Source organism: Hermetia illucens, chromosome 3 (genome assembly GCF_905115235.1).
Source record: "Hermetia illucens chromosome 3, iHerIll2.2.curated.20191125, whole genome shotgun sequence".
Classification (NCBI taxonomy): Eukaryota; Metazoa; Arthropoda; class Insecta; order Diptera; family Stratiomyidae; genus Hermetia; species Hermetia illucens.
The window spans coordinates 50,574,399-50,583,528 of record NC_051851.1 but is presented as its reverse complement, the minus strand read 5'-3'; the positions used below and the strand labels follow the sequence as shown (position 1 = coordinate 50,583,528).

Below are 9,130 nucleotides of genomic sequence, written 5' to 3'. Positions count from 1 at the left end.
TAGAAAGGTGTAACGTATGTAATAATGTTTGCATTAATTAATAAAGAAGTTGGAAAAGCGGACGCTGAATGCTTCAGGTATCAAAAGTTTTGTGGTTTGCCACTTGTGCATACGTAGCTAGAAATTCATAATATTCCTCTGTGTATCCAAAGATATTCACATTGAGACAATTGATCATTTTTAGTAAATGAGTATTCCATGTTACTGCACACAAACATAAAATAGAAGTCAAAAAACTGGAAGGAGAGGTGGCCCTTCTTCAAAGCCAATGAAAACCCGTGGCGGTCACCCCCCCCTTAAAAATATATGCCCCTTTGAAAGGTTCTCAATACAACCATGATCAAGAATGATCCGTCCAAAGTTAGTACTGATATCCGAAAAGCAGTGGAAAAGACAACGTCTTTTTGATGGAGCCTATGTCACCGGAAAATTTTCTTCCATTCGGCGACAATTTGTACGGAATGAAACTATCGTTGAGTGCCTGGAGAGGTGAACGGGTCAGAAAATGTCCTCCGGACCCACAGAATTATAAGGGATATTTGGTGATGGATCAGGCGATCAAAGTTATAATAGGCCAAAATTGCCTGTTTTGCATTAATTTGCTACTTTCTTCGGTATCATATGTAGCCAGAATATTAGTATTACATTAAATACGGAGAAGCTTGTTACAGTTAATACATATATACTAACACTTAATAAATATATACTAAAAACTAATAATACATAATACTAAAAACGAACGTGCGGATACCAACTGTTCCTTTAAGCAGAAGAGAAATCATTTTGGTCATCAATGCACTCAAACGGAGTAAAGCCGCTGGGCTTGACGGTCACCCCACAGAGTCATTTATGGTTGCAGCTTGAGTTACTCAAAATCTGCTGCTTCCACTCGCACAATAATCTTTGGAATCCGAGACTTTTCTCAGAGAGTGGAAGAAGATCCCAAGATCCCAAAAGACTGTGACAGTTGGAGGGGTAGCTCAGAACTCCCTGTCATGGGAAAGGTAACAGCTAACACATTCATGGAAGGCATTAAAGAACATCACTACGCGGATCGGCGGTCAAAGGGTAGTATAGGTCCCAGTCCAAAACGTGGATCGGTACCCACGATCGAGCATAAAACCTGAGAAACGGCTGCTGAACCAACACCATCAGTTCTATTACCAAACCCATGTGCTCGGAGTAGGTTTCTTAGTCAGCTAAAAAATTCAACCTGCTGTTACCGGTTTTGAAAATATAAGCGAAAGGCTATGAACTCTGCGTTTGCGAGGCAAGTTTAGAAATATGAGCCTCATAAACATTCACGCCCATACAGAAGAGACTGCAGAGTCGGGGAAGGATACCTTCTACGAGGCAGTTGAGCGGACCCTCAAAGCCAGTCCCAAGTATGATATCAAAATCATACTCGGAGATTTCAAAAGTCAAGTAGGGATGGAGCCCATATTCATGCGATACGTCGGCTCCCATAGCTTACATAGGGATACCAATCATAACGGACTGCGAACTATTCAGTTAGCAGTATCGCACGAAATGGTTGTTAGAAGTACCTGGTTTGTGCGGAAAGCGGTCCACAAACATACGTGGACCTCTCCAGATGGCATCACTTTCAACCAAATTGATCACGTGCTGATTGAACGCGCCACCTCTCAGCCTTGATGAATGTCAAATCATATATGGGGGGCCAATATAGACTCGGACCACTATCTCGTTGGCATGGTGCTCCCAGCTCGAATTACGCCACCACCTACAATCCCCTCTGACAATCAGGTGAGCGTGAATACTGAAGCCGTTCACAACACAGCCCTCCGCAACACCTATAACTGCGAAATGGATGCCGCAATAACCGCAGTCAATAGAGATCCCGAAGATGAAGCATCAACAAGTGATCTTCACAACCACCTGAAGAACGTTATCATTGATACGGCCACAAAGAAACTTGGCCCCAGCTGCAAGAAAAAAGACGATGAATGTAAGCTAGCAACGGAACGGAAGAATGCTGCATTTCGAGTAATGTTGCATTTTCAAATGACGCAGGCACGCGTGGAGATTTATCATGAACTGCGGCTAGCGAAGAAGCGACTTCACAGACGGAAAAAGGAAGCCTGGGAGAACCAACAGGTCTGTGAACTCCAACTGTGAAAGAGGGAAATCTGATTTCCGACAGAATGGGCATAAACTACTGAACAACCAGAACATCGGCGAATTGGAGGTCCCGCCAATTGAAAACGACAGACAAATACTGCCACCACCAAGTACAGAAGCAACACTCCATGCAATTCACTAGCTTAAAAATTATAAGTCGCCAGGAGCCGATGGAATTACAGCCGAATTGGTTAAGTATGAAGGCGACCAATCACACCAAGCATCAACTTGTGCTCAAAGTGTGGGACGGCGAATCAATGCCTGACGACTTTGAATGAGGCATTATCTGTCAAGTACATAAAAAGGGTGATATCACGTAGTGCAGCAATTATAGAGGTATCACGCTGCAGAGTATCATCTATAAGATATTCTCTGGTATCTTGCTAGGTCGGATAGCCCCATATGCCCAGAACATCATTAGCCCACACCAGAGAGGCTTCATTCCAGGCAAATCAATAACATATCAGATTTTCTTCTTGCGACAAGCGATAGAAAAAACTGTTGGAATATGGACATCAGTTGCACCATCTTTATGTGTTCAACTGTACACGGACATGAGATAGTTCTGTATCCCGACGAAATTGATAACACTGAGTAGGCTGACGCTGACCAATGTGTGAGGCTAAATAAAATCCGCAGGATCACTCTGAAGACGAAAAAGGGATGCCCTATCATTCGTCCTCTTTACCCTGGTCCTGGAAAAAGTTATCCGTGATGCTGAGGTAAATGCGAGGGGTGCAATCCTCTTTAAGTCCACCTAACTACTGGCCTATGCTGACGATATCGACATCATGGGAACCAACCGAAACGTACAAACTGCCTTCATCCAGATTGAGCAGGCGGCAACTGGGGCGAGATCTTGGGCTGCACATCAATGAAAGCAAGACAAAATGTATGGTGGCATCCAAAGCACCAAAAAACCAACCAACCAACAACATCAACGCACTGGTCAAACGGGAAGAATAAAGATAGGAGACTACAACTTTGAGATCGTTGATAGTTTCTCCTATCTAGGGTCGAAAATCACAATCGATAACAGCTACGACGACGAATTCCGCGCACGGTTGTTGGTAGCCAACAGAGCATATTTCAGTTTACACAAACTGTTCCGCTCTTACTGTATAAGACTATGATCTTGCCAGTCCTCATGTATTCCTCGGAAACTTGGGTTCTTAGCCAGAAAAATTGCGAGGAGAGGTCAGGATGCCAGACAGCTTTTAGGAATATCGAATTGGCGGTCCGTATGTATTCCTCGGAGACTTGGGTTCTTACCAAGAAAAATTGCGAGCTCTTGGTCGCATTCGAGAGACGAATCCTCCGAATCCGCCCTACATGAGATGGACAATTCCGTAGCCTACATAATGACGAATTTTATGAGCGATACCATGATCGTCCGATTATGGATCAAATCCGGCTCAATAGATTACGGTGAGCGGGTCACTTAATCCTATTGATGAGGATGATGCAGCCCGAAAAGTCTATAAGAGTCTATGGTAGAAAAAGAAGACGAGGCAAACCCTGCCTGAGATGGAGCGATAGCGTAAGCCAGGACGCCAGACAGCTTTTAGTGATATCGAATTGGAGGACCTCGGCATGAAGCCAAACAAAACCTTAAAAAGGCTATCCTTCTAGACTGACTAACAGGCAAATTGGGCAGTATTCGAAAATTTTATCCAAGAAAAGAGTTTATCCCAGAAAACCTTTGCATAAATGACCAAATCAACACTGCTTATTAGCTTGAGGGGGATATCGATCTGCCAATGATGAAGATACAAGAAGCGTTTTGAAAAGCACCCTTGTTCATCATCGATTGATTAAAAAATATATTCACTATTCTGCTGAAGGTAATGAACTAATTGTAGAGAAACGGCGAGCGCGCAGACTAAGGCAAAAAACCCACACAACCGAAAGGGCAAAAAACCCTAAACTTTCTGACGAACACGCTAAAGGCCTTAATTAACAAATATAAAAACGAACCCTTCAGCAGACATATCTCAAATTTGGCGGCACTAGAAGACCCAGGCTACTCACTATGGAAGGCCGCGAAAAATCTAGGAAGACCCAGACAACAAACCCCACTTATTAAACAAGAAAACGGGAAATAGGTTCGTTCTGCATAGGAGAAGGAGCGAAACATCTAGAAAGTACCTTCCAGCCTCTAAATGTACAAACGTCCACATGCTTAACCCCAGTGAGAAAAGGTCCATATACGCCATGTAAAACTAAATGAGCTAAGCACAGAAATTAAAACAAATGTGCCTCCTAATAAATTTCCGGGCAATGGACTTATTGCAGGGATAATACTTAAAGATTTGCCAGAAAAGGATCTAATCAGATTACTACAAATAACCAATGCAGGTTTCAAATTACAATACCTCCCTCGACAATGGAAAGTGGGTGTAGTTATAATGGTTCCCAAACCAGAGAAGAGCCAAGTGAAAATGAATCGTATTGACCAATATCGCTACTCACTGCTCCAAGCAAGCTATTTAAAAGGCTTCTTCTCAACTCAAGCAAATCATTGCGGATCAAAACCTCACCACTTCGGTTTCCGCGAAAAGCCGTCCAGACGTTTGATGAGGTGTGGGATCATGGTCTGTTGTATAAATTGCATGGAGACCTCCCAGTATAAAAGTCAGAGGGCCTATTCAGAGTGAAATATAAAGAAACCTACGGAGAATTGAAAAAAATGCAGCTGGTGTACGGAAAAGCAGTACCTTGGGCCTAACACTATTTCTCCTGGATACCAATGATTTGAGAAGCCAAAATAGTGACAACTGTGGACGACATTGCTACCCTTACCACATGCATAACTACGGACGAAGCAAAAACAAAGTTACGAACAGCTATTGATAACATTACAGAATGGACAAGAAAATGGAAAATAAAATTATCCGAAGGAAAATCAACGTGCATTAAGTTCATAAGCAAACAAGTCGGGAAACCGGAACCTGGACGCTTCAGGTATGAAAGGTTTTGTGTATTTCTTTTATAATGACATTTGGGTATGAATTTCTCCCATTAGTACATAGCATATCATATATTATGTAAGAATATGCAATTTCGGGTGCTATTGACATTAAAAATCTTGAATTTCCAAAGAAGTGACAAATTTGACCTACTATAACTTGATTAGTAATAGTGCGATTTCCGCCAAACTTGGTAGAATTAAGCTCTATATTATAGCCTACGTTATTGAAAAATTTCCTGGTATTAGGATGGACTTAAGGGGGTTCCGTAGCCAGTTACAAAAAATTATAATAATGTACTATCATTAACTTTATTTGAAGGGGTATCGATATGAAAGGTATTTCGGAGCCTAGCCACTATATATACCCCCCGAACTCCTCGCATTTCCAACAAATGTCAAAACTAAGACCAGCTTCGGATAGTACTGACCGAGACCTTTCATTTGATACCCACATGACTATATTTGGTGAAAAAAAAAATTACAACACCGTTTTGCATGTAAGAGTATGTACCTCTCCTTAAATTATAACACGTAACAGGATGTGACTCACTGTATGCTTGAGCGTTCATAGTTCCCACCTTTCCACCAAATTTGGTGTCAATCGCTGCTACAGTCTCCGAGAAAAATGCGTGTGATGGACAGACAGACAGGCTAGGATTAGTTACTAGCACTGGGGAAAGAGGCACGTGGTCTCCGAAACGATTGTATGCGGGAAAAATAAAAACATTTACAGGATAAGGAAAAAACCTAGTTCTTTTTTCAATTTAAGAAGGACGAGTTAAATGCTAGATATGGACAGATGTACTGGCTGTTGTGGAGAAATTTTCAGCTGACCACCGACAACTAGTTGCTAATTTATAAGCAGATCCTAAGGCCCAAATGGACGTACGGCATCCAGCTCTGGGGCTATGGCAAAGAATTAAACCTGACGGTCACACAAACGTTCCAAATTAAAGTGCTTAGAAACATAATAGATGATCCCTGGTTTATTTGTAACGAGGATCTGAATAGGGACCTGAAAGTATAGTTGGTTGGTAAAGTCATCAAAGACCAAGCAATTAAGTATGGCCACCGATCGTAGTCATAGTTATCTGAATATCACGTAAGGCTGAAAATTGACTGATATCTCTAATATTGCCAACATAAAGGATGTCTAATGAAATAAGCTATTGAGGAACAGTCAATTCCTCAGCAAAACCAACCAAATTGCTGGTGTTGACCACAAGGTCCCAGTAAAAACGAAAATTAAGTAAAATATGCAAAGAAGGCTACTGGATGCGGAAATCTCAGTCGTTGATTAGCGAGAGGTGGTGTTAGTAGGTAAAAATCCCACACTCTCGAGGGTAGTGAACCCTGAATTAGCATTTTGAAGATTATTAAGATTATTTAAAAAACTTGCTGTTGTTGCCGCCAAGAGTGGTTTTCTCTGGTGTAGAGATGTGGTGAAAGTATACAACTTTCCGTTTTGCTGTCGTCATGTATCTTATTTATATACACAATAAGGGAGATAATTTTAGCCTTTATTGCGTATATAAACAGCATAGGGAAAATTCAAAAAAGTAAGTATTTACATATCTGGAAACCTTAAGAGTAAGTGACCCATAAAATTATGCAAGAACGGATTATTTATTGAGCTTTATGGAAAAAATAAAAATAAAATATGTCGTTTTATCGCTTAAGATATACATACAGATGCTTATGTAATTTCTTAACCTTTCTCCCGAAACATGAAATCATCGGCAGTTCCGTTCTCCCCTACTAATTTACGTACTGAATTCAATCATTTAGAAGCCGAAACAAAACATCGAACATGAGCTAAATTGTTGATGATGGTGGCAATGAATAGCGCTGCTGTGCCGCCGGTGCCGAAACTGATGATACCTCGATAAATTTACTTCAATTAAACTTGATCACCTTAATTGGTCCTTGAATGATGACGAACAGCAGGAGAGGAAGATAGACCCGTAGCTACCGTGAATACGTGGGCAAGTGAAACGGTACGCCATCAGCAGAACAAGAAAACAAGCACAATGAGGGCATACTGTATCGATTCCATTAAGAAATTCTGTGGTAAAATTATAATCGGCGGTTCTGAATAGGGGAAAAGGAAGGATCGTCGGAGCACTTTCTTTTATATTTTCGGAGGCACATAAAATCTACAATTTAAGATAAACTTAATAGGTAGATCATCTTAGATATTGGAGTCGCTCAAAAGAGTCTAAGGATGGTTGAGTTGTCTTGGATATGATTTGAAGGAAAAGAAGAAATAAAGGGTTTTAATTTTGAAGCCCAAAGTAATACTTTTCAACAAACTCCAATTAATGTTAATCTTTTCCGAAGAGCTATGAATTTCTCTACGTTCTGGTGAATTATGATTAACCAGACAAAGAGAGTTCAAGTCGTCCATCGTCAACGCTTGGAACAATTTATTTCAATAAAACGTTGTCATCACGTGAGTAGCAGCGTAGTGCAGACGGTAATGTGTGGGCCTCCTCGCCAAGTACAATATTTCGTCAAGTCTTTCACCACTTAAAAAAGGTCTTCCTCGGCGGGAAGGTATGCAGGCTCACTTTTATTCACTAAAATGAAGTAAATGGCTTCTTAGAAGCGTCTGTTGTTATCCACTACCATGTAGGTCATACACCAGGATTGAGCGTTAGAGAAAGGGGAATGAACACAAGAAAAACATCTACATCTGATGGACGGTTAATCAAATCCAATTAAAATCAATTAAAAGTTATGAAGGTACGCACACTCACAATAGTGATGCAGAATTTAAGTACCACCACGATGCGAGTGATATGGTCGAGAAGGAGGCTACGGACCACGTCATGTGTTTCAATTTAAGGGAATGTGAACATTAATTTATTTGGCATAACTGTTGCATTTGAGAGCCCTCATGTTAGATGATGATTTTTTGCAATCATGGTATTGTTTAGCAGATGTCCAGAATGGGGGAATACGCGAAGGAATAAATTAACACAAGTTAAGTAATGCAGAGTTAGTTGATGTATGGGAATAAATTACTTTATCCGTAAGTTATGCTCATATGTGTCCTATGTTTCATAACAAATATGAATAATTAAGGAATAATGTATCTTATGTTTCACTTCCTATCCACTCTTTTGTAGATACATTTCAAGCTAGATGAGAAGATAACATACCTGCCAGACCAATCATTCTCAGTGAAACAGAGATCAGTCTTGATTGATTTGATTTCAGAGGTCAGTCTTCGGGTTTTCTTAGAAGATGACCGCCATGGAAAGGAAGTCACAAATATAATAGTTACTTTCAAGGTCTTCACCACAAATTGTGTGTGTGACTTAGAATTAGCTATTATCTGTCGACAAGAATTTGATGAAATGTTTTACGTTTGTTCGGGAGATGTTTATACTACAAAGTGGTCAGATAATATTTTATTCATTCCTTCTTCCTGTTTAATGATTACACGAACTGCTTTTAAGGATTTGGGGTGTATATTTCGATCTATTTTGTTGAAACCATGACTTGTTTGTCGCTGATCTTTTAGTCTTCATAAACTGATGCACCAATGATAGCCCTGGTTGGTAATGCTGCCCATATCCTAATGTTATAATCTTAGACAAACCTAGTGGCTTTTGGTGGTGGTGTTTGTATTGCGAGTAGGTGTTACACCAAGTCCGGAGTCAAGCAGTGCACTGCAGGATTGACTGAAGCGGAATATAGCTCACTGGGGACAATCTGTCTCCCTCTGAGGTTAATATGCCTCTCTTCCAGGGTGATATGTGGTTCTCTAGCCAAGCCTCTTGTCTACCAAGACTGTAAGTGAGTGGTGATAGCCACACCTGGTCACTGATACCTGATCGCCTCAGTGAGTAAATCTGACTTTACCCTGGTACGGGGTGCTATAGCACTGCGAATATCCTAATCCCCATACTCGTGGGACCGAATGAGTACAGGACACAAACTTGCCAGTTAGGTACATCTCTGAAACACAGAGAGCAGGGTGATTACACCCGAAAAGGGAGAAATTGGGGC

At 40.9% G+C, this 9,130-nt stretch overlaps 1 long non-coding RNA gene across 1 annotated transcript; it reads left to right on the top strand.

Moving 5' to 3' along the window:
- The first annotated feature begins 7,566 nt into the window (after window positions 1–7,566).
- LOC119653117 lies at window positions 7,567–8,207 on the top strand. The gene is made up of 2 exons (XR_005249639.1): window positions 7,567–7,669; window positions 7,749–8,207. It is a non-coding gene; the product is annotated as an uncharacterized LOC119653117 (long non-coding RNA).
- The last annotated feature ends 923 nt before the right edge of the window (window positions 8,208–9,130 follow it).